Raw genomic sequence first — 26170 nt, 5'->3', positions numbered from 1 at the left:
CAGAGCAGAGCCCTGCTGGGCCAAAGAAAGAAGAAACAGAAGAACCTCAGAAACAGGGGCAGAAAGGGGATCCACAGTCTTAGCTGCGCAGCATGCCACAAATCTGTTCCACCGACAGGCGTACACCGTTTTAGTGGAGGGCCGTCTGGCCGCCAGGATGACATCACAGACTTCGGGAGGAAGATCGAAAGGTGTCAACTGTCGCCGCTCAATCTCCAAGAATGGAGGTGGAGGCTGGACAGGTTCGGGTGGAGGACAGTTCCCTGCTGTTGCGACAGAAGATCCTCCCGAAGAAGCAGACGGATCGGAGATCGATGCTCATACTGAGTAGCTCGGGATACCATACTCTTCGAGCCCAGTCCGGAGCCACAAGAATAACTTGGGCCTGGTCGCACCTGATCTTCTTCAGCACTCTGGGCAGAAGTGGTATAGGCGGAAAGGCGTACAACAGACCGCAGCTCCACTCAAGACGAAAAGCGTCTCCGAGCGAGTGCCGCCTTGGAAATTCCAACGCGCAGAACTGAGGACATTGCGCGTTCTCTTTGGTGGCGAATAGATCTAACCAAGGCTCTCCCCATCGCAGAAAGAGACCTTGCGTCACGTCCAAGTTCAGACGCCACTCGTGATCCACCTTGCACCAGCGGCTGAGTTCATCTGCCCTGGTGTTCAGAGAACCTGCCAGGTGTTGAACCACCAAGATAATGCCTTGATGTCCCAGCCACGTCCAGAGGCGCAGAGCCTCCTGACATAGGGCCCACGACCCCACCCCACCCTGTTTGTTGCAATACCACATGGTGGTGGTGATGTCCGTGAACACCTGCACTACACTTCCCCGGACAGAGGGAAGGAATGCCTTCAGTGCAAGCCGGATCGCCCGCAACTCCAGAAGGTTGATATGGAGCCGGGATTCCACTGGAGACCAGAGGCCTCTGATCTCCGCCTCTCCCATGTGGCCTCCCCAACCCAGGAGGGACGCATCTGTCACTACTGTGTGCTCCGGTTGGGGAAGGGAGAGGGATCTGCCATTGACCCAATCGCGATTCGTGAGCCACCACTGCAATTGCTGTGCAGTGCCCTCCAAGATCTGGACATGATCGGACAGGTTGCCCTGATGCTGCACCCACTGGAACTTCAGATCCCACTGCAGAGCCCGCATATGCCATCTGGCATGCGGTACCAGCAGGATGCAGGAGGCCATCAGGCCCAGAAGCCGGAGGGTCATCCTGACTGAAACCCGGGATAGAGGTTGAAAGAGCGGAACCATAGCCTGAATATCCCAGACTCGCTGTTCGGGAGGATAAAGGGAGCTTCTGAGGGGGACTCAGGTGCGACTTCGGCACATTGATGGAGAACCCCAGCAGATGCAGGAGGTCGACCGTAGTCTGGAGGTGGGAGACAACTGCCTGGGGCGAACCCGCCTTCAACAGCCAGTCGTCGAGGTAGGGGAAGACTGACACCCCTGGCCTGCGCAGATGATCTGCGACCACCGCCAACACCTTCATGAACACCCAAGGGGCGCTTGTGAGGCCGAAGGGGAGCACGGCAAACTGAAAATGTTCCTGGCCTACCGTGAACCACGGGTAACACCGGTGGGCCGGCAGGACGTGAATGTGAAAATAAGTGTCCTGTAAGTCCAACGCCACCATCCAGTCTCCAGGTTCCAGGGCAGACAGGACCTGAGCCAGAGTCAGCATCTTGAACTTCTCCTTCCGGAGGAGCGATGGCTGCGGTCCCGCTAACGGCCCCTAGACCCGCAGCGGCGGTGACAGGCATGCCGGACCTCCAGCAACTTCCGGCGCCACTGCCGCAATGCCTTCGGGGCCATGGCACGGCAGTCCCGAAAATCCCGGGAGTCGTGGTCGTTCTCCAGGCAGAAGAGGCAGACATCAATTGGGTCCGCCACCGAAATATTACGGTGGCACGACCCGCAGGACTTAAAGCCGGGCATCCCTACGTGCACCAGGAGACAAGAGAAGGAGACAAAAAAGTCTCAAAGAATGGTAAAAAAATGACCGAGGTACGTGCTCAATCCAGATCTGCGCTTTTGGCGCGGAAAAAGAAAGAACTGATGTTAGCACGCATGGGTGGCGCCTATGTAGCCTCCGTGAAGTCATTCCGGTGCGCACGCCAGTGACGGACGCGGACCCGCACGGCGCCAACTACTGGCGCACAGGGGTACTGCTAAGCAGAAAACTTTCCGGATCCAGACTGACGCCTGGGGATTATTCTAAGGTAAGGAATCTATCACCAACGTGTCTCTTTCAGATAATAAAATAACAACATTAAACACATTAAATACAAAAAAGAAATCGATATAATTTACAACAATATTTTTGATGTAGAAATATACAAAGTAGATATTTTTAACAACGATTAAACTTACCTCGATATTTTACACCATCGATATTCTTGACTTAATATTAATGCACTTCAATATTTCCATGTCGATATTTTGTGTCTGCACCGAAAAATACTGTCTAAATCATATGCTAATACGGGCACCCACAAATTCAGAAATGTACAAATAACCACTACTTCTAAACTCCATATACTGAGCTCATTTCAGAAATACATAGGTTTCATTGATACCCATTTTTCACTACATATTTCACCATATAAATTTGTCTTTATTCAGTGCACAATGAAAAACCATTGTCGGTGCAGCTCAGTTGTTGGCTCTGAGTACCTACGGGTTTTGGAAAGCCTACAAAACCTTTATATCCCCACAACCAGAAAGGTCTCACGAACGCAATGATATATTGATTTTGTAAATCGTCCACTTTGACAAAAAGTAGAAAATTAAAACGTTGTCACAAGTGACAGTGTTTTTTTCCCAAACTCATTTTCAATATTTATTTCAACAGTTAGTTTCTTTGGGAAAACTGTGAGGGATCTACACATATGACCCTTTGCTAAATTTGGTATTGTTTATACTTTTCAGAAATCTACAGCTTTACTGAATCTCCCATGATTTTATACTGGTTTCCACTACAAACTGGAAGTAGGTCGAAAGCCCAAAAAATAGTAACAGGAATTGGCAAATGCATTATGTTTCGCCTATGTGATTAATATTAATTTTTTTGTTGTAAGTTTTAGCTTGGTAAGCAGTTGTGCAATATAAGTTATGAAAACCTCATAAAAGTGTTATGACTCGTTTATTGAGAAAGCCAATATTTTGTGCAGTAACTGGTGGTAATACAGTGCAGGAGATTAGGTAACTACTTTTTGATTAAATCCTTGGCACCAATACCCCTGAGCCACGCATTTGCCAGTTTAGCCTGAGGAGACCTGAAGCACACTCCTCGATGGTGGAGGTGCTTGTACACTGAACTGTGCAGTTGTGTGTGGGAGAACCTGGGGCTCTGGAGTCATGGGCAGGGCATGGAGTTTACGGCCCATGAAGAGCTCCCACTGTTTAGGACAGAGAGGTTCTTGGCATAGTGACATAGACCGCCAGGGGGAGGGGAAATGGATTTTCAATTCAGAAGGCCCTGAGGAAGGAATTGCTGATGAAGGGGTATATGGGTCCTGTACCCCGCAATTAAAACTGACTCACTAAATATCCCGTAAGAGAGGCCCGTGGGCCGACTGGAGCCCAGGAGAGAGCACTCTGCAGCCGGGCATGGCTCCCCTTACCAGCTTGAAGGAGTGAGGCAAGTATCCCAAGAGTCCACTGCCCTGTCCTGTCAACGGCCATACACAGGCAGGCCGAAAGTCTAGGTTCCCAGGGGCCCCGTAGCAGCCTATAGGACTGCATTACCCAAGTGAATCTACAAGGCGTGTCACATGACAGAAGTGCGGCAGTGCACCGGGCCATAAAGAGGAAACGCTCCTGCAATTGGAAATTAAGCCTCGCTTTCGGCCTAAATCTTGTTTCACATGACAGAAGTGTGCCACAGCGCATCTGTCTATAGAGAGGAGACGTTTCTGCGAGTGGCCGGTATCTTTCTTACTGTCTGCTGGCCTAGGGCTTGTGTTACATGACAGACGTGTGGCCGTAAGTAAACGAACCCTAGAAAAGGTGGGGCCGGCATCGGACCCGCCGATAATATGGCGGTCCTGCCGGCCCCCGACGACCCAAAGGAGGCGGGCTTGTCGTGCACAGCAGTGACGCGACAGGCGCGCCACCTCTCCCATTGGCGGGCCAGGTCGTGACCCGGAAGTGAAAGAATCACTTCCGGGTCACGCAAGTAGCCAGCCCCCACCCCTCTGCGGGGCGAGTACTTGCCCAATAAAAGGCTGGGGAGCAGAGGAATCTTCCTCTTTTGCCCTCCGCGCTCCCTTTGTCGTGTGACCTCGCTAGGAGATCGTATTTTTAATAGTTGCCCACCCACCATCCCCTAGAGCAAAGGTTGTGTTGTGTACAATTGTCTTCTGTTTTCATTTCAGGTTGTGATGCGTAAATAACTTGTTTTTTTCCATCTTAAGGTAGAATTGTCGTATTTTAGTGCGATTCCGTGGTCAGGCCGTAAGGTCATGATTGGTGAGGAGTAAATTTAAGGTCCTTAGGGGGCGGCGCCATTCTTGAATGGTGTCGCCCAAGGGGGAGGGACAAGTCGTCCCTCCTAGAACTCTCCAGGGGCAGTTACAGACGTTGCGGCTGTATGGGTGCGGGGGAAGGGGGAGTTACTCTTTTCCTAGGCTGGTTGGCCACCCACACGTGCACAATGGCGCCAGTAAAAGGGCGCAAAACTGCAAGGGCCCCCGATGGAGATAGTATACAGAGCGTACGGGGGTAACTGGGGGGGAAGTACGCTCACGGTGAACGGGCCCTCTGCGCATGCGCACTCAGGCGGGAAGGCGGGGATTAATTGATAAGGATCTGACAACAGTTATTGACCTTGCCGTAGGCTCAAACATGGATACGCAGAAAATGATTGCCATTATGATTATGAATGATGTTATGCTTAGATTCGGATAGGAATAACTTGTATTAGAGTTATGTTAAGGATAGCCATCTGATATCTGTACATATCAAATGTAATCAAATGTCAATTATATGATTATCTGCATAATTTTTGTAAACAATTGTTTATATTCATTGGTTGATTAATTTTGTTAATACATACGGCCAGGGGTTATCTACGACCCCCTTTTCCAACTAAACTCTTGTTCTTAATATTCTGTGGGTCTTAACAAGGGAGGAGGGGCTATAGGTAGTACCAGGCCATATTCTGCAGGGACCAAGAAATATCTGTCTGGCTGCCTGTCTGCTTGTGCCCCGGACGGACAGAAGAATGCACCAGATGAGGAACGCACTCAAGTGGGTCCCTGGTTGTGCCCTAGGGGCAGTAGGTAGTGCGTGCTTCCTCTGGAGCACAAAGAAGAAATAAAAGGCAGGTCAGAGCTTCACCACCAAGATAATAACAGCGCACTGAGCCCACGGTCTCGGGCAGCACTGTAACTTTAAAAACAAGGGTGTAGGTCGTGTTAGGTTTTATTTTGTTTTCACAGTTGCTTAAGATACTTATAAAAAGTTCCACCAAAGCAGTTTAACACAGTACTTGCAGATGGGAAACCGATAAGAGAAGCACACACTGAAGAACAGGAAATAGAAGCCTACAACAAATTGAACCAAGGAACAGTAAAGTGACAAGCACAAGGACCAATAAGTGAAGGCCGGTTGAAAGTCCCTTTTAAGATATATTTTATACAATATATTTCACAAGCACAGCGCAAGAGCTGCGCAGGTGAAACATAAAAACGGGCTACCTGTTTGAAAAATTCCAATACTGTGGTAAGACAAATTTTTGTTTTATTCTGGTCTGGGTGTTCCTAAAAGCTGGGACACTTTTATCCTATTTTTCTCCAAAAACTCAAATTATAGATATGTGTTGCCTAATTTCTCAGTACCCTTCTATGGAATCCAAACTGGGTACCTTTATAATTCCCAGGATGTTGGAAAAAAGGACGCAAATTTGGTGTGGATAACTTATGTGAACAAAAGGCTATAGAGGCCTGAGTGGGAAGTACCCCAAAGGGCCAAAAAAGGCCTAGGCACTGGGGGAAAGGCCCACAGTTAAGGGGTTAAGGCAGACTAAATTCACAATCTATTTAGTAAACAAGCTATATACTGATGGCACCAAACATGATTTTGAAGTGTTCTTGTGGCCTATTGTATATGTGGCATAAAGCGGGAGCACATAAACACAGCCCACGATAGACAATATCATAAATCTTCTGCAGCATGAGCCCAAAATGTAGTATTTCCCAAAAAATGCAATATAGATCAAAACCTGCACCAATGAGATGCCTGATGATGAGTTACTTTTAGGCACTGTTTTTACAAAAGTCATTAAGGAACTAAGGGGATCATTATAATGGCTGGCAGACATCAGTCCGCCCGCCATCATAACGGTGATGGGACCGCCTGCCAGACGTGCGTTGGTCCCACCAATGCAATTAGGATGCACCCATTCTGGCCTTTTAACAATTCGGACGGTGCTGCTGGCTGCAGCACCATCTGCAATGCTAACAGAGCAGTGCCTGCCACTTGGTGCATGGAACTGGGAGGTACCATGGGACCCCCTCAACTCCCCCACAGAGGGGGCCCACAACTCTAGTCTCCGCCTGTCTATTTGCGGCGGGATATTCGCTGCAAAAATACAGACAGAAGGGCATATCATAATCACTACGGCGGTGCCTGCACCGCACTGCCGCAATGTTGCCCTGGTTCCGGGTTCCACAAGGCAGGCAGAAAAGGTCTGACTTCCGGAACCATGGCTGACGGACTTTCCGTTCACCACGGAACCATTGTGATTCCCACCGCCATCCTAATTTGGCAGTGGGTAAATCTCATTCTGATGGCGGGAAGATCGGTGGCGGTCCTCCCGCCATCATAAGGAGCCCCTTAACCCCTTCGATGCTTATGACGGAATGGTTCCGTAATGAGCATCGGTGCCCCTGTGCTCATGACGGAACCATTCCGTCATGAGGCCAGGGGCACGAAATCCCTCTGCTGCAGACATCAGAGGGATTTCTATTATTCCCCTTAGACCTTGGGAGCTGGGGAAGAGCTTCCCCAGCTCTCAAGGCCCCTTCCCTGGTTTCTGTGCAATGACCATCAACGCGCATGTCGCGCTGTTGTCATTGCACAGAAACCAAAACTTTAGGCTCATTTCAATTTCATTTTCTAAGTGCTCAGGGGGCTATATCAGCCCCCCGGGCACGTAGAAAGATGGGAGAGGTATTATTGGAAAGGGGAGAATCTCCCCTTTCCAATGGTACCCCTCACCAGTGGATCCCTACTTGGGGATCGCCCCAGGAGGGCGATCCCCAAGCAGGGATCCACCCACTGGACACAAGGGAGGGGGGAGCGGCCCCTTGGGCAAGGGCTTTTACTCCCCCCAAATATTTTGGGTGTGATTTAGTCTTTTTGCCCCCCCTGGGGGGAAGTGCCCCCAATCTGCCCCCCCCCCCCAGGGGACCAAAAAGCCCACTATACACCAGGTATATTTAATTTTGGCTGCATAATTTATTAGGGTGGGGGCTGCCCATAAAGGGCATGTCCATGTCCCCACCCCACAAAATTTACAGCCTTTCTGCCCCCCTTGCATTAGCCCCCAAATCTGCCCCACCGGGGGAGGGGGCAAAAAGCCCACAAGACACCAGGGATTTTTTGGGGGCAAATTTGAATTAGGGTGTGGCATTGGTATGCCTGTTTTGGGCAGCCCCCACCCTAATTAAAATTTGCCCAAAAACTCCTTGGCGTCTAGTGGACTTTCTGCCTCCCCTGGGGGGCAGATGGGGGCATTAGCCCCCAATCTACCCCGCCGGGTGGGCAAAAAGCCCAACGTTTTGAGGCAACATCAACATTGACTATCAAAAAATGTTTTGGGCCCTTCCCTGTTGCGGGTACTTGGGCCTCCCACACAAGTGAGGCACCATTTTTAGGTCTCGCCTGGCGTAAGACTGCGCAGACATGCGCAGTCTCGCTGGCGAGATTTAATGTTTTAGGGTAGATTTCTCTAGTGAGCTTTATGCCTCGCCCCTCGTTTCCATTGGCTGGCGTCACCGTTTATGCTAAACGGTGGCCAGCCATTGGACAAGAGAGTCTAGTGACGTACACTTTTCTCTTTTAGAGCCGTCCCAGTTGGACTGGCTGCCCCGACTTACTGCTGGCGTAAAAGTTTTTTATCTTTATGGGGCCAAACACATGGCCCCATTAAGATAAGAAACCAGTCATGCGAGCCAGTCCAACAGTGACGGCTCGCGAGCCAGTCCAACTGGGACAGCTCTAAAACAGTGAAGCAGTGAAGTCATGTTTGCCAGTTTGTCGCTCGACGGAGTGAAGTCGAGTTTGCTTGTGCCTGTTTGTCGCTGGACATGGAGAGTCAGGTAGTTTCTCGATGGAGTTGAACTGCTTGTATCTGACAGAGTAAGGCTGTCTCAGTTTCTGGGTGGAGGCGCTCGGTACCTGTTTGTTTTTGGTTGGAGGGAAGCGGTACCTGTCTGTTGCTGGGTGGAGGGGAGCTGCTGCTGTAGTTCTGGTCGTTGCTGTCCGAGTCTTGTGGCATGCCTCTCAAAGGAGCTGCTACGTTTCAATGGCTGGAAAAACGGAAACGTAACCGCCATTTTAGTATGGTCACATTCCCAGATCTACGCAGCAGTCCCTTTTTTGTTTTAATGACAGGTGCCTGTAACGGTAGGCAAAGCCGGCAAACGAAAGCAGAGGTCGGTACGGAGCGCCTAGTGGCCCAGAAAGGTTTGAGGGCATTTACTTTCTCTCGCCGGTACCAAAGTCAGTGTGCCGGTGCCCACGCTTCGCGCTTCTTGCCACGGACCCACGTGCCGGGCTGCCTCACTGCAGCGGTGTCTCTGTCCGCAGCGCTCCGACCACGTCTCTTGCAGCAGGCAGCGGTCTCTCCGCCAGGACAGACTACCCTCTGCCTCCGCTCCTGCCCCTAATCACCCCAGCCGGTCTCCACACACCGCCGTCTCTCCCTGGACTCTCCGTGAGCCGGCGGGGTCTTCTCAGCCCTGCTAACTCTACCCTTCTATGCTCTCTGACTCCCCGGTGCCTCCTTCTACACCTGTCTAGCTCTGCCCTTTTTAGACCCCTTAATCTCCCGCTCTGTCTTTGGACTGACTGTCCCTCTGGCTTTTTCTTACCCTCCCTGACTCTGTCCTTCTCTGTCCCCGCTCTGCCAGCGGTCGTCTAATTACCCACTGCCTCCTTCTACCTCTCTCTGACTCTGTCCTTTTACTCTCCCCGCTCTGCCTGTGGTTCTAAACTGCCCCTCTTTCTCTGCCCTGCACTCTTACTCTCGCCGCTCTGTCTCTGCCCTCTCCCTCTCCCAGCTCTATCTCTGGGCTGACTGCCCCTCTCCCTCCTCCTGCCACTCTCTGACTCTGCCCCGCTGCTCTCTCTGCCTCCCAGGCTCTCTGCGCGCTTACTCTCGCCGCTCTGACTGCCCCTCTGTCTCTGCCCTTCTCTGCCCTCTCACTCTCCTAGCTCTTTCTCTGGTCCGACTGCCCCTCTCCCTCCTCCTACCACTCTCTGACTCTTCCCCGCAGTTCTCTCTGCCTCCCAGGCTCTCCCTATCTGCCGTCGATATCTCACTTTGTTTCGGTGACATCTTTCGCTGTGCTTGGGGGCCGCTGTGGTTTCTGGTAAAGCAGCGTCGAGAACCATGAAACTGGAAGTCACGTGGGTTGGAAACATTCCGCTCTGAAAGAAAACAAGCATTGAAAATGCAATAGGCCTCGCCTTTTATTAAATTAAAGCCATTTGCTTTGCTTACCGTTTAAAGAAGAAAGCAGCTAGGTTATGCGTGAGTGCACAGCCTGGACCAGTCACCATGCAGTAGTGCAAGTATTGCCGACCTCAAATGGCCAGCTGCTTAAATGACCTCAAATACAACATAAGTTCAAAGAGATATGAGAGGCAACACAAAAAATGAGTATATTGTGATAGTACAGTTCAAAACCAATTGTTAGATCCACACGAAGATTTTGGAGTATTCAGATGTTCTTTATTCCAAGACGTGGTACAGCCATATTCACAGCAAACGCGTTTCGCCCAAACATGGGCTTTTTCAAGGCTGTTTAGGGATCATACAAAGATATGGAATGTATCCTTAATTTATACAAGTAAACATTTAATTTAAAAACATAGTAATAACAAAAGGGAGGAAGAAAAAGAGACGTTTTGAAGGAAAGACAGTCGGAATAAAGAAAAAGAAAAGAGAAAAAGTTATGATGAACAGGGAAGAAACAGCAAATTGTTTCAACAATTTAGGAAAAGAGGAGTGGAGAAGACAAAGCTAGTACATTGCCGTCAAGTGACTTAGTGAACCATGTGACCCGAGAAAAGCGTGCGAAAAACGGAACTAGCACATTACCAACAAGTGATTGGATCAACCATGTGACCTGACAGAATGTCAGAAGAGAAAGCACAGAAACGAAGAGACTGACGTCCTGATAGAAGCACCTTGTGGATTTTCACCAAGTGAACAAAAATCTGATGCAAAGAAAACCCAGTAGATAATGAATAAAAATAGGATAGATTCTTAAGGAAAAAACGAGGGAACAGTCGCTTACCATGGAATTTACAACGTAGATGCACGAAACTATTTTTCACAGGTGTTGAAGATAGAGTCTATGAATAAATAAGGGCACGAGTAAGTGATTATCCAAAGAAGAAAATTAGACCAGATGTTCCTTAGACCCAGAGACACAAAAAATCCACTCACCTAACTGAAGAGTAACATGTGAGCGCTCGTAAATCGTGAAGGAAAGTGCACCAGGGATTAAAGTTCCCAAGAAGTCCTGGTAATGTTAGGTCTGTAGAAGGAATCGAATATCAATATGTTATGGGACAGCCTTCCTTATTGGCTCACATTACGGCTTTGGTGGGAATATTGGCTATACGTTTGGACTTCGTTAGCATTTATGTTTTACCTGGTGAGCTTACTCACAGGTAGGGTCTTGTCTTGTTTCTTTTAGGCTCGTGTTAGCTGTACTTTGTACTCGCACTAAACTTTCTATGCCAAACCAAGTGTTTGGTTTGATATTCAATTCTTTCAACGGACTTAGTGGGCTTACTTATAGGTAGGGTCTTGTCGTATTTCCTTTGGGCGGCTCATGTTAGCTGTTATATTGTACCCACGCTAAGCTTTCCATGATATACTTAGTGTCTAGCATTGATATTCGATTGCTTCTACAGACCTAACATTACCAGGACTTCTTGGGAACTTTAATCCCTGGTGCACTGTCCTTCACAATTTATGAGCGCTCACATGTTACTCTTCAGTTAGGTGAGTAGATTTTTTGTGTCTCTGGGTCTAAGGAACTTCTGGTCTAATTTTCTTCTTTGGATAATCACTTACTCGTGCCCTTATTTATTCATAGACTCTATCTACAATAAATGACCCAATACCTGTGAAAAATAGTTTCGTGCATCTACGTTGTAAATTCCATGGTAAGCGACTGTTCCCTCGTTTTTTCCTTAAGAATCTATCCTATTTTTATTCATTATCTACTGGGTTTTCTTTGCATCAGATTTTTGTTCACTTGGTGAAAATCCACAAGGTGCTTCTATCAGGACGTCAGTCTCTTCGTTTCTGTGCTTTCTCTTCTGACATTCTGTCAGGTCACATGGTTGATCCAATCACTTGTTGGTAATGTGCTAGTTCCGTTTTTCGCACGCTTTTCTCGGGTCACATGGTTCAGTAAGTCACTTGACGGTAATGTACTAGCTTTGTCTTCTCCACTCCTCTTTTCCTAAATTGTTGAAACAATTTGCTGTTTCTTCCCTGTTCGTCATAACTTTTTCTCTTTTCTTTTTCTTTATTCCGACTGTCTTTCCTTCAAAACGTCTCTTTTTCTTACTCCCTTTTGTTTTTACTATGTTTTTAAATTAAATGTTTACTTGTATAAATTAAGGATACATTCCATATCTTTGTATGATCCCTAAACAGCCTTGAAAAAGCCCATGTTTGGGCGAAACGCGTTGGCTGTGAATATGGTTGTACCACGTCTTGGAATAAAGAACATCTGAATACTCCAAAATCTTCGTGTGGATCTAGCAATTGGTTTTGAACTGTACTATTACAATATACCCATTTGCTTTGCTATATAATACCATTAGCAAAGCGAATGGCTTTAACTTAATAAAAGGCGAGGCCTAGTGCATTTTCAATGCTTGTTATCAGGAGACATGGGGGAACACTGGGTGGTAGGAAATTTGTGTGAGCCCAGTGATGCCACACTTTCCCACACAAAAATGTATGAACAAAGTGATTTTTTCAGCTACAATTGAGGTTTGCAGGTGATTCTGGGTAAGGAAATGTTGGGGGATCCACGCTAGCCATACCTCCCTTGAAGCCCCCGGGTGTCTAGTTTTCAGAAATGTGTGGGTTTGGTCAGTTTCCTTAGGTGACGGCAGAGCTAGGGTTCACAAACTAGAGCTAGGCACTTTGCCAAAAAAGGGTCATTTTTCACTGTGAAATTGAGGTGTGACCACGTTGCGTTTTGTGCCGTTTCCTGTCGCGTGCCCTAGGCTGACCCACACAAGTGAGGCATCATTTTTCTTGTGAGACTTTGGGGAACGCGGGGTGGGTGGAAATGTGTGGATCCATGCAGATTCCAGAACTTTCCACCACAGAAAGTAGGGAAAATGTGTGTTTTTTGACAATTGTTTAGGCTTGCAAGGGATTCTGGGTAACAGAACCTGGTGGGAGGCAGCTAAGTCACCCCATCCTGGATTTCCCTTGGAGTCTAGTTTTAAAAAATGTATAGGTTTGCTAGGTTTTCCTAGGTGCCGGCAGACCTAAGGTTCAAAAACGACAGCTAGGCACTTTGCCAAAAAAGGGTTATTTTTCACTGCGAAATTGAGGTGTGACCATGTTGCGTTTTGCGCCGTTTCTAGTTGCGGGAACTAGGCCGACCGACACAAGTGAGGTACCATTTTTCTCGTAAGACTTTGGGGAACACGTGGTGGGTGGAAATTTGTGGATCCACGCAGATTCCAGAACTTTCCACCACAGAAATGTGGGGAAAATTTGTTTTTTTTGACAATCTTTCAGGTGTGCCAGGGATTCTGGGTAACGGATCCTGGTGGGAGGCAGTCAAGTCACCCCAACCTGATTCCCCTTGGTGTCTAGTTTTCAAAAATGTATAGGATTGCTAGGTTTCCAAACTACAGCTAGGCACTTTGCCATTAAAGGGTAATTTTTCACTGCGAAGTTGAGGTGTGACCATGTTGCGTTTTGCGCCGTTTCCTGTCGCGGGCACTAGGCCGACTCACACAAGTGAGGTACCATTTTTCTCGTAAGACTTTGGGGAACGCGGGGTGGGTTCCAGAAATTTCCACCACAGAAATGTGGGGAAAATGTGTTTTTTTGGACAATTTTTTAGGTTTGCAAGGGATTCTGGGTAGCAGACCCTGGTGGGAGGCAGTCAAGTCACCCCATCCTGGATTCCCCTGGGTGTCTACTTTTCAAAAATGTATAGGTTTGCTAGGTTTCCCTAGGTGTCGGCAGAGCTAGTGTTCAAAAACTACAGCTAGACACTTCGCAAAAAAAGGGTACATTTTCATTGTGAAAATGTGGTGTGTTCACGTTGGGTTTTGAGCCATTTCCTGTCATGGGCACTATGCCTACCGACACAAGTGAGGTACCATTTTTATCGGGAGACGTAAGGTAATTCAGATTTGTAAAGCAACTGTTATTATCGATAGATTTTTGATGCATTTCTGCCTTCCAAATGAAAGACATTGTGTAAAAAAGAAGTCATTTTGAAAAATGACCGATAATTCTCATGCTAGTATAAGTATTCCCAATTTCGAAAATATGTAAATATGTACTGTTTCTAAACTCTATAATTTGTTCCCATTTTAGAAATACATAGGTGTCTTTCATACCGATTTTCCATGTATACATTTTCCCACAATAATTGCTATATACCCGGAACATAATAAAAACCGAGTGCAAATTGCTGTTCAGTTTTTGACTCTGGGTTCGTCGGGTTCTTGGTGAACCTACAAGTCCTATATATCCCCACAACCAGGAAGGTCCAGCGGATGTAATGGTATATTGCTTTCAAAGGGCTGTCATGATTAGAAGAAGATACAGGTGAAAATGTTGACACAAAAGGCTGTTTTTTTCAACTAATTTTCAATTTTTCCTAAATTTAACTGTTAGTTTCTATAAAGAAACCTTGATGGAGCTACACAAATGACCCCTTGCAGAATTCAGAATTTGTCTACTTTTCTAAAATGTATAGCTTTCCAGGATCCATTATTACTTTCACACCCATTTCTACCATTAACTGGAAGGAGGTTGAAAGTAAGGGTGGGCGTAGTGGGCGTAGTGGGGCTACGTGAAGCAGCACGTAGTGTGCCCAAATCTACGCACACTACGCGCTTCGCGTAGCCCCACTACGCGCCACCCGCCACCCACCCACCCTACTTTTAAACGATAAAATGAATTTGTAATAAAGCAAATTAAAAGCACTTACCTGACGCGCGGCGTCTCCCGGGGCTCCCTCTTCCTGTTTTTCAATTTTCCTGACAAATGCGCATGCGCGGACGCCCGCGCATGCGCATTTCTTGCGAGAAATGCGCATGCGCGGGCGTCCGCGCATGCGCATTTGTCAGGAAAATTGAAAAACAGGAAGAGGGAGCCCCGGGAGACGCCGCGCGTCAGGTAAGTGCCTAATTTGCTTTATTACAAATTTATTTTACCTTTTAAAAGTACGGCGGGCGCGAGGCGGGTGGTGGGCGGCAGGCAGCTACGCTTCGCCCACGTAGTGTACGTAGGCGCTGCCTGCTTCGCCTACTTCGAAAACTGCGAAGCAGGCAGCGCTACGTACACTACGTGGGCGAAGCGTAGTGTCGCGCCCAGGGTTAGTTGAAAGCACAAAAAATCGCAAAAATAGGCTATGTCCCGGAAAAATGCCAAAACTGTGTAAAAATTGTTGGTTTTCTGACAAAAGTCTGTCATTCCCTAAAAGTTGGGAAAATGGTGATTTCAGCCCCACAACCCCTTTTTTGATAACATTTGCAGGGAAAAACCCAGACGCTTCCATTTGCAGCCCGTTTTTCCCATTTTTCCCAAAAAACCCAAAATATAGCTGTATTTTGGATAATTTCTGGGTCCCATCCAGGATAATCCACAAACCCTGGGTACCTTTAGAATCCCCATGATGTTGGAAGAAAAGGACGCAAATTTGGTGTGAATACCTTATGTGGTCAAAAAGTTACAGGGGCCTAAGCGCGCACTACCCCAAATAGACAAAAAAAGGCTTAGCACATGGGGGGAAAAGGCCTAGCAGCGAAGGGGTTAATTGTGTTCTAAAATTTGCTTTTGACTTTTATACAACTCAGACTTGGATGCACTTACTGAAACCTTTACAGGTCATTTTTAAAAATTACTGTCTTTTTTCATGATAATAATGCTTCTTTATTTTATGCCAAAATGACTGGAATAATTTCATTACCTAAAGGTTAAGTTCAAAGTTCTGGGGATCTAAAACTCTGATATGTGAAATGTATTGATTTTTTTCAGGAGATTTAAGCTAATTGTTTATATTTTCTTTGCTTTGAGAATTTGTCTGACTTATTCCACAAGAATGACACTGGGCAATGGAAACTTGACTTAAAAATGTGGTCCCGTGCTCTCCATGCCACTGGAGTCAAGCTAGCCTGGCTGATGAGGGGTGATACCCCGAAACCGGTCCCAGGATGCTCATTTCGGGTCCAGGGAGGACCTGGTCTGGCAGTTCGGGCTGGACGGTTCCCATGGGGAACAGGGTCCAGACTGATTTGCATATGGCTTGGTTTGGACTGGAATAGCATCGGGAGCAAATCAACAATGGATTTAGGCCAAGATCTCTGTACTGGGGTGAATGTTTGACATGGTTCAGCATTCTGTCCATCAATTGTTCTTTTTTATATTTGTCACCCCGAAATGGGAATGCCCAGACGTGGGTCCCGTGCCTTCCATGCACCTGGTTGTCAAGCTAGCCTGACTTATATGGGGTGATACCCTGAACCCTGTCCCAGGATGCTTGTTTCCGGTCCAGGGAGGACCTGGCCTGGCAGTTCGGGCTGGTCTGTTTCTATGGGAAGCAGGGTCAAGGCTGATTGGCACATGGCTGGGTTTTGGAATGGCATGGGATTAAAAATCAATGGATTTAGTCCCAGATCTCTGTAATGGGGCGAATGTTTGACATTGTTCAGCATTCTGTCCATCAATTGATCTTTTTTATATTTGTCACCCCGAAATGGGACGGGTATGCCCAGATGTGGGTCCAGTGCTCTCCATGCTACTGGAGTCAAGCTAGCCTGGTAGATGAGGGATGATACCCCAAAACCGGCCCCAGGATACTTGTTTCTGGTCCAGGGAGGACCTGACCTGGCAGTTCGGGTGAGCTGTTCCCATGGGGAGCTGGGTCAAGACTAATTTGCATATGACTGGGTTTAAACTGGAATGGCATGGGGAACAACAAAACAATGGATTTAGTCCCAGATCTCAGAAATGGGGTGAATGTTTGACATTGTTCAGCTTTATATACATCCAATTGTTCTTTTTGCAACTTTCTATAAGTGGCATTTTCAAAATTGTAATGAAAAATGTGACTTTACCATTGAAAAGGGTTTGTCATTACAATATCATAGGTACTAAAAATGACACATCCACCTACTCCCAATTAGGGGCCCGGTTCCTATGTCCTTCGGAAGGCCTCTGAATCGGATTTGGCTTTCCCAGATCTGATTCATAGCCCTTGTTTACCACCGATTCGTACACAGGTCCGAACAACCAAGTACGATGTGAAGATAGCGTACACGGCGAATTAATCATTTCTGGGACCCGAACCTGTCCGTACGACTCGTTCGTAGCCGAATCGTGCCACGCTATGGACCCGGATTCCGACCGAGCGAGTACGATGCCCGATTCTGACAGTCGCTTCGCTTCGATCTCAGCGAGACGAAACGGCTATCGGAAGCTTACTTCGGGGGGCCGTAGCAGGCCCCCCTTCACCCGGGGTGCTCTGAATCTGTCACAGGGTTGTGTACATGGGCCCCCCCCCCGATCCAAGCATGCACCGTGTGGCAGGCAGCATGGGTTGCCCGCCACAGGGTGTACGCTTTTCCCCACCCACCCCTTATCTGCTATGGGAGCCTGTGTACGCGTCTGTACACGGGCTCCCATAGAGTCCAATGGGAGTCCGATTGAACCGAGTCAGTAAGCATACAGCAGCATTGTACTCGCTCGTTCGGACCCCCAAGCGCGTCTTGCTTGGAAAGCCCTCCAGATCCGAGTCGTAAAGAGGGATTTCCTAGCGAGATCGGAATCGGGCCCTAGAAATTACAGCTTACCGAATGGAACGACCCAGCTAATTATCGCCCAATAAGCCTGCTAGATACCTCACAAAAAGTGGCAGGAAAAGTGGTTCTGGCAAGGATATTACAATGGGTAGAGGAAAAGGGCATTCTTTCGGACTTTCAGGCTGGCTTTAGATCAGGCACGGGGACAATAGAGCAATCCTTTCGCCTCTTAATGTTATACTGGAAGGTGGTTCTACTGGGCAAAGGCAGCCTGTACCTTGCTTTTATTGATTTACGGACTGCCTTTGACCTAGTTCCCCGTAGCCAATTATGGAGTGTGCTCAGCGAACAGGGTATCCCACCTTATTTGCTGAGCTTGTTGATAAATCTCCATTCGGAAAATTTTGCCCAGATCAGGTGGGGAAATCAGGGGCAAAAAATACCCCGCATTCCAGTAAATAGAGGGGTACGCCAGGGTTGTGTTCTTGCCCCCACTCTGTTTTCTTTGTATGTCAACGGAGTGGTGGAGCATCTGCTACAACATCCTGCAGATGCACCAACCCTGGCTGGCAGAAGAATCCCTACCCTTCTATTTGCGGATGACACCCTCCTGATTTCTAAAACCCCGGTGGGTTTGCAGAGTCTATTAACCAACTTCAAGTCCTTCTGTGATGTGAGAGGGTTAGTTATTAATACAGCTAAGACCAAGTATTTGGTCCTTAACCCCCCGAAAAGGTTGGCTAAACCTCCATCTTTGGACTCTGTTCCCCTCGATAGAGTGTCAGAATTTGATTATCTTGGTATCCGCCTCTGCGATTCCATGAGCTGGAAGTGCCACCACCAAAAAATGTTGCTGACCCACAAGAGGGTGGCGGGTGCCTTGCTTAAGGAACATCGTGCTTCATCATTGAAACCTATTGCTCCTGTCCTTGATATATATAGGGCAAGGGGGGTTAGCGCAGCTCTTTATGGGGCGGAACTCTGGGGCGTCCATAAGGTTGACCATCTGTCTCGCTCAGAAAACAAATTCCATAAAGATCTTATGGGGCTTCCATATAGTACCCCAACTCTTCCACTGCTTTTGGACCTAGGCACCCGACCAATCAGCGATCAGGCTAGGCTCCGCCCACTTCTTTTATGGGCGCGCATATGGAGAACACCTGAACTATCTAGCTATGCGGAGGGCCTTAATGAGGTGCTGAGGTTAACAGGCTGGTCCAAGATCTTTTGGCTGAGGGAGGTTAAGCGTCTCCTTGTTTGCCTTGGTCTTGGCGAGGCCTGGTCCAATAGAACTGCACCACCTAAGTCTGAGCTAAAAAGATTTATTGGAGCTGGGTGGCGGGTACCAGAAGCAGTAATGCCAATCTGTGCAGGTCCACTCTGGATTTTCTTTTGGTTAAAGAAATTTATTTTTGTGAACCTTACCTGGATGTTATCTCTAATCGTAAAGACAGGGCCCTATATTTTCAATTTAGAATAGGTTTACTCCCTGTAGGAGAACTAACTTCCAGGTGGAAAGTCCCACCTCAAACAAATTCCCTCTGTCCATTTTGTGATAAGCGGTCTGAGTCTGTCCCTCACTTCTTGTTTGAATGTCCCGCCTATGCAGCCCCCCGGAGTAGGTGGTTAAAACCGCTTTGTAGAGAACTTGGTACCAGACATTGCATAGAAGCCTTACGAATATTAAAAAATGATTCAAGGCCCCTCTTTGCTTGTGGTTTAGCCAAGTTCTTAGGCTGGGCTTGGCGTATTAGGTCATCTAGGCTTTTGCTTGTTGTTTAATCTGTTTTTTAAACTTCTGTTTTTAGCTAATTTATTGGTTTTAGTAGTAGTATGAACTGTCTAAATATTTTTCCTTGCACTGCTTCCCTTTTATCTTTTTATTGTATGAATGCTGTTGTTATGCTTTTTAAGATATATTTATATCGAAATAAAGCCTTTTTGACTGACTGACTGAATAAGAAATTCCCAATGTTATCCTACGGGTGGGGTAGGCCTTGCAGTAGTGAAATACGAATTTGGGAGTTTTTCACTACCAGGACATGTAAAACTTGAAAGTACATGTCCAACCTTTTAATTAAAAGGTACTGGCCACAACCTTCAAAAGAAAGGAGTGCAAACAACTGTAGGTAGTTTTAGGAAACCCCTCACCCACCTACCTAGTAGGTGGCATGCTTCATCATCGGGGCCCAGCTGGATCACCTAATGCAATCCAGCTGTGCTTCGACGCCCGAGTTACAGCGGAGCAGGTTGTTTGTGTAGGAAAGTGAAGGGATAGCCTTCCTCCTGATTGTGAGAAGTTGGCCTGATATATGATGTCACTAGTTCTAGTGTACACCCTGTATCAGTCCAAACAACCCTTATGATGATTGGTTGTAAAGTCAACCTTATAGACCAGCTATCCTAGTGATAGCATGGACAAGAGCAGTCTTAGGCTAAACTCTGTATGGCATGTGAAGCCAGCTGTTATACCATTTGCAACCCCTTGAATACCAAATGAAAGGACACCACAACAGATATATTATAAAAATAGAATTTATTTATTCTAGTCAAAATACCCTCAGCACTCTTTATGAGATTCGAGGTAAGTACAACACAGTCTTATTTAAGCATACATAAGTCACACAGGTAAGTAATACAGTTAGGCCCTAGGGGCCACGCAAACCATATACTAAGTAAGTGGTATAAGAACCACTATCACGAACACAGGTTAGGCCTAGGCCTAGGGAATCGCTGGGGCTACACTATCCTATCAGTTGCTAGGCAGTGGGTGGCCCACGGGATTCAGGTGCAGAGTGGAAACACTCACGCGTAATGCGTTAAAGTCGATAGAAATAGTAATGTTTAGAAATTAAGAGTTTTAGGACACTTTGGAAGGAACTAGGAGTTAGAGACTTGGAAATTAGACAGTAGGACAGTCAATACCCTTGTGAGCACCGGAGTACTCAAGTTACCTAGCCCACGAGCTGCGGGTGCATAGGTGTGAACTTGCGTCGGGTTTCGTCGTCGACTCCTATGGATGCCTGAAGAAAAGATGCTGACAGGCAGTCAGTGAAGAGTGTCCGGTGGATTCCAAGGATGGAATCAAGAAGGAGGATACCTGCAAGCAGAGGGGACAGAGTCTAGGTCACCAGCCAGGAGCCGGGAAGGAACCAAGAAGGAACCAGGCGATGTCGTGAAGATGCAGGTGAAGAGGTGAAGCTTGTCGCAGCAGCCACGGGTACCAGGAGGCGTCGAAGATGACCAGAACCAGAAGGCGAGCTGTCCCACGAGGGCTCTTGCTGTCGGCGGCGTCGATGTCGAGTTTGGACCCAACAAGCCATGGCAAGCGCAACCCACGCAGAATGAAGGATTCGCTTCTGTTGCAGACCAGGAAGGCCTGAGGTGCTTCTCTTTCACAGGGAAGCAAGGGCCAGTCTGGAGGAGCCAAACCAGTGGTGGAAAGTCAAGGGTTCGTCGTCGCAGAGGTCACTAGCCAACGGGCAAGCAACCGGACAGACACGTCGAGCAGAAAAATGCAGAAGGGCCCCACGCAGAATTCGTGGAGTGTGGAGGGCTGATCTTCGGTGCAGATGGTGCTCGGGGTTGGGGCTTCTCAATCCCCAGAGCACAACTTCGAGGATGCCTCAGAAGCTGCGCTGGAAGCTAGTAGCCAATTTTCCCAGGTAGCCGGTCCCATGTCTCTCGTCGCCTCCACGGATCTCAGCTTTGCTGTGGATGTGGATCAGGGTCGGAGAAGTCTGGAAGTCAAGGCGCTGGTCGGGCTCTGCAGTCGGTTCCTCGTAGAACTTCGGGCAACGCAAACGGCAGGTCGCTTGATGGTGCCTGTTTGCACAGGGTGGCCACTCCTTGTCGAAGGTCCAGAGTTTCTGTTCAAGTTTCAGTTATCAGGATAATCCAAAGTCCTAGGGACTCAGCTCCCACTCTTATACTAATCTGGGGGGCTGGGTTACCTGCTAGGTCCCGCCTATGGGTGGGACCAGGGAGGGGGGTGGTTACACCCCCTTCCCTTTGTCCAGTTTCGCGCCAGGACTGGGGCTGGAGTGCCCCAGCACTGGTTTGAACCGGACTATGCATGGGACACCTTGTGTGCCCCAGGCAGTGTCTCGTTTCATTCATCCCTCCCTGCCCCAATACACTAAGTCCTGTCTAAGGCAGGAAACCTATTGTCCAAGCCTCCCTCGCTGGAAGGACTCCCAGCAGCAGGAGGTCAGACTTGTGTCTGTGGCAGCAGCATCCATTTTGTAATGCTGGGGCTCTGGTTAACTTTAACCGGGTAGTAGGTCTTCAACATGCCTTCTCCCTCTAGAAGGGACGAATACTATCCTCATCACCAGAAATGGTGTGGGGGTAGTATTCCAAAGTGTTAGACACCTTACATGACATTTTTGATAAAGCCAAACCATAGTTACCATAACCGCGAGGATTATAAGGCACTTTAAGAGTATATGATAGGCGACATCATAGAACAGCTATAAGGACATGGTTCCGAAAGCTGCAGACAGGCTCAGCTCACGCTAGAGCACCATCTCACATGTTACCAAGCACTCTGCCTTCAGGATTGTTAAGGCCTGCCATAGGAGTGACTGATAGGTTACCCATGTGTCTATATATAAGGTAGGTATAGGAATACTACACCTAAGCAAGGGGTGATTACACGACCTTGCCCCAGCTGAGTGATCAGCCAGTTGTTTCATAATGGAAGGCCAGCCAAGGGTGGCATAATACATGCTGCAGCCCCTGGTAGGCCTAGGGTACACCTATGCCCTGGGTACCTAAGGTACACTGTACAGGGCCCAAGAAGGTGATCATTACCAATTGGGTTATGTACCTAAAGTACATAGTATGAATTTAGAGAGAGAACAGCTGGGCTGTGGGTCTGATTAGCAGGCCCACAGCCACATCTAAGTCAAAAACCAGTGAAGCAAAAGCAAAAAGTGGGGGTGAACATAGAAAGCAGACCCTACTCTCCTACACAACCCCCCCCCCCCAAACTTAGGGACATTAAACTAACCTTGACCAGTTGAGTCTTCATGTTCTAAGTGGAAATATCTGGAGAGTCCATCTGCATTGGCATGGTCAGTCCCAGGTCTATGTTCCACTGTGAAGTCCATCCCCTGTAGGGAAATGGACCACCTAAGAAGTTTGGGATTTTCACCCTTCATCTGATTTAGCCACAAGAGGGGCTTATGGTCTGTCTGAATCTTGAAGTGAGTGCCAAACAGGTATGGCCTCAGCTTCTTCAGGGCCCAAACCACAGCAAAGGCCTCCCTCTCAATAGCTGACCAACGTTTCTCTCTAGGGGTCAGCCTTCTACTAATAAAAGCAATGGGCTGGTCTTGACCATCTATATTCAGTTGTGAAAGAACAGCTCCCACACCCAACTCAGAAGCATCTGTCTGGACAATGAACTCTTTGGAGTAGTCTGGACTTTTCAATATAGGTGCAGTGCACATGGCCTGCTTCAGGTCATCAAATGCCTTCTGACAGCTTACTGTCCACTGAACTTTCTTTGGCATCTTCTTAGAGGTCAAGTCATTAAGTGGTGTCACAATGGACCCATAGTTCTTAACAAACTTTCTGTAGTACCCAGTCAGGCCCAAGAAAGCTTGACCTGAGTCTGGGTAATTGGAGGAGTCCAGTTCTTTATGGTCTGGATCTTGCTCTCCAGTGGTTGAACCTGACCCCCATCTACTAGGTGGCCCAGGTACACAACCTTGCTCTGCCCTATCTGGCACTTAGTGGCCTTGATAGTGAGGCCTGCCTTTTGCAGGGCCTCTAAAACATTCCTCAGGTGGACCAGGTGATCCTCCCAGGTGGAGCTAAAGACAGCAATATCATCAAGATAAGCTGCACAGTAGTCATCCAGGCCTGTAAGGACTTGATTCACCAACCTTTGGAAAGTGGCAGGTGCATTCTTCAAGCCAAAGGGCATTACCACAAATTGATAATGTCCTCCTGGGGTTAAGAATGCAGTTTTGGCCTTTGCACTCTCAGCTAGTCTGATTTGCCAGTAGCCTGATGTCAGGTCAAATGTACTCAAAAACTTGGCAGCTGCCAATCTGTCAATGAGCTCATCTGCCCTAGGTATTGGGTGGGCATCTGTCCTAGTGACAGCATTGAGACCTCTGTAATCCACGCAAAACCTCATCTCTCTCTTACCATCTTGGGTGTGAGGTTTTGGCACCAGAACTACAGGACTAGCCCAAGGGCTCTCTGAAGGTTCAATGACTCCCAGCTCCAACATCTTTTGTACCTCAATCTTTATGCAGTCCCTGACATGGTCAGGTTGCCTGTAGATTTTACTCTTCACAGGCAGACTGTCACCAGTGTCCACCTCATGAGTGCACCAGTATGTCTGATTTGGGGTCAGAGAGAACATATGTCTGTAGGCCTGTAGAACTTGTCTGCAGTCCTGTTGCTGATGGTTAGTGAGGCTGTCAGAAATGACCACACCATCAACTGAACCATCATCAGGGTTCTGAGTCAGCAGGTCTGGGAGAGGGTCACTCTCTTCCTCCGCCTGGGACGGGGTTCCGTTGTTCCTTGGGAGCCTCCCCTTGCTTGGCTGGGTTCAGGAGCTCCGGCCAGGGCTCCTGAGGGACCCGGGGAGGGCAACCTCCCCACCCCGGGCTCCATCCTGGGTCCTGTCGCATGGCAGGGTGCCTGGGATGGGGTCTGGCGGGCCCGGGGAGGCTTCCCCTGCGCCACGAGGCCTGGGAGCCCCGGCTGGGTCCAGGGGACCTGTTGGGCCCCGGGTCAGGGGCTCCAGCCCTGGGCCCCGTCCCCCGGCACTGCCAAAGGCCCGGGACGGGGTTCCGTTGTGCCCGGGGAGCCTCCCCTTGCTTGGCTGGTTCAGGAGTTCCGGCCGGGGCCCCTGAGGGCCCCGGGGAGGGCGGTCTTCCCACCCCGGGCTCCGTCCTGGGTCCTGCCGCATGGCAGGGTGCCCGGGACGGTTTTCCGGCGGGACTCAGGAGGCTTCCCCTGCACTTCCGGGCCTGGGAGCCCCGCTGGGTCCAGGGGCCCCGGGTCGGATGCTCCGGCGCCGGACCCCGTCCCGCGGCCTGCCGGCCAACCAAAGGCCTGGGACAGGGTTCTGTCATGCCTGGGGAGCCTCCCCCTGCTCAGCTGGGTTCTGCGGCTCCCAAGGGCCCCGGGGAGGGGGGCCTACCCACCACGGGCTCTGTCCTGGGTCCTACCGCGTGGCAGGGTGCCCGGGATGGGGATCCGGCAGGCCCAGGGAGACTTCCCCTGCGCCTCCAAGCCTGGGAGTCCTGGCTGGGTCCAGGGGCCCTGCCGGGCCCTGTGTCGAGGGCTCCGGCCCCGGGCCCCATCCCCCACCTTGCCAAAGGCCCGCAACGGGGTTCCGTTGTGCCTGGGGAGCCTCCCCTTGCTTGGCTAGGTTCAGGAGCTCCGGCCGGGCCCCTGAGGGCCCCGGGGAGGGCGCCCGCCCTACCCCGGGCTCCGTCGTGGGTCCTGCGACGTGGCAGGGTGCCCGGGAAGGGGTCTGGTGGGCCCGGGGAGGCTTCCCCTGCGCCTCCAGGCCTGGGAGCCCCGGCTCGGTCCAGGGGCCCCACCGGGCCACGGGTCGGGGGGCTGCGGCCCTGGGCCCTGTCCACCGGCCTGCGGCACTGCCATAGGCCCGGGACGGGGTTCCGTTGTGCCCGGGGAGCCTCCCCTTGCTAGGCTGGGTTCAGGTGCTCTGGCTGGGGCCCCCGGGGGCAGCCTCCCCACCCCCAGCTCCGTCCAGGGTCCTGCCGCGTGGCAGGGTGCCCGGGACGGGGTCCGGTGGGCCCGGGGAGGCTTCCCCTGCGCCTCTGGGCCTGGGAGCCCCGGCTGGGTCCAGGGGACCCGCCGGACCCCGAGTCGGGGGCTCCGGCCCTGGACCCCGTCCCCTGGCCTGCGGCACTGCCAAAGGCCCGGGACGGGGTTCTGTTATGCCCGGGGAGCCTCCCCTTGCATGGCTGGGTTCAGGAGCTCCAGCTGGGGGCTCCGAGGGCCCCGGGGAGGGCAGCCTCCCCACCCCGGGCTCCATCCTGGGTCTTGCCACGTGGCAGGGTGCCCGGGACGGGGTCCATCGGGCCCAGGGAGGCTTCCCCTGCGCCTCTGGGCCTGGGAGCCCCGGCTGGGTCCAGGGGCCCGGCCCCCATCCCCCGGCCTGCCGCTCCGCCAAGGGCCCAGGACAGGGGTCTGTCGGTCCTGTGCAGGCCTCCCCTGCTTGTCAAGGTGTCCGCGGGCCCTGGGTCGGAGGGCCCGTCGGGTCCCCCACGCAGCCTCCATGACTGGGGCCCAGCTGGGGCACTGGGCCTCCGGTCCCCCATGCCCCGGTGCCCGCTCACTCTTTCATTGGGGCACAGAGCGACCAGATGGCTGCCCTTTCGAGCCCAGCCATCTGGTCGCGCCTTTCCTCTCGGCCATCTGGTCGCGCCTATCCCCTCGGCCATCTTGTCACGCCTATCCCTTCGGCCATCTGGTCGCACGCAATACTTTCCAATGGGGCGACCAGATGGCCGGGCTTTCCTGGAAGTTCTGATGAGGGCTCATTTTCCTCCCCGATCCCAGCGAGGGCTCCAGTAGGTTGATTACATTCGCGCCTTGGGTCCCCTCTGTCACCTTGTGTGCACGGATTACAAGAAAGGGGGGTAATTTTTCTTCGGATTACTAGGGAGAGGGTCAGTCAGACCTCCGTGAGGTCTGGTGATTCCGAAACAGGGAAAGGCAGAACCCGGGCCCGCCCGCAGGGTCCCCCAGGGGTCCTGGTACGCACCTGCCTCTCAGCCCCTTCCCGATGGTCCTTTTTCTCCAGGTTTGCTGGGTCAGACCTCCGTGAGGTCCGGCGATCCTGAGACGGGGGAAGGCAGCACCCGGGCCCGCCCGCTGGGGCCCCCAGGGGCCCGG

The 26170-nt window shown here is 50.1% G+C and overlaps 1 protein-coding gene across 1 annotated transcript in view; it reads right to left on the bottom strand.

The window, feature by feature from the left end:
- Positions 1-26170, bottom strand: part of CCDC38 (coiled-coil domain containing 38) — a 1141020-nt gene that overhangs the window by 780849 nt on the left and 334001 nt on the right. The window lies entirely within an intron of this gene.

The sequence above is a fragment of the Triturus cristatus genome, chromosome 4_1 (genome assembly GCF_964204655.1).
Source record: "Triturus cristatus chromosome 4_1, aTriCri1.1, whole genome shotgun sequence".
NCBI lineage: Eukaryota > Metazoa > Chordata > Amphibia > Caudata > Salamandridae > Triturus > Triturus cristatus.
Note: the sequence above shows the minus strand (reverse complement) of the source record. Positions and strands in the feature narration are given on the sequence as shown.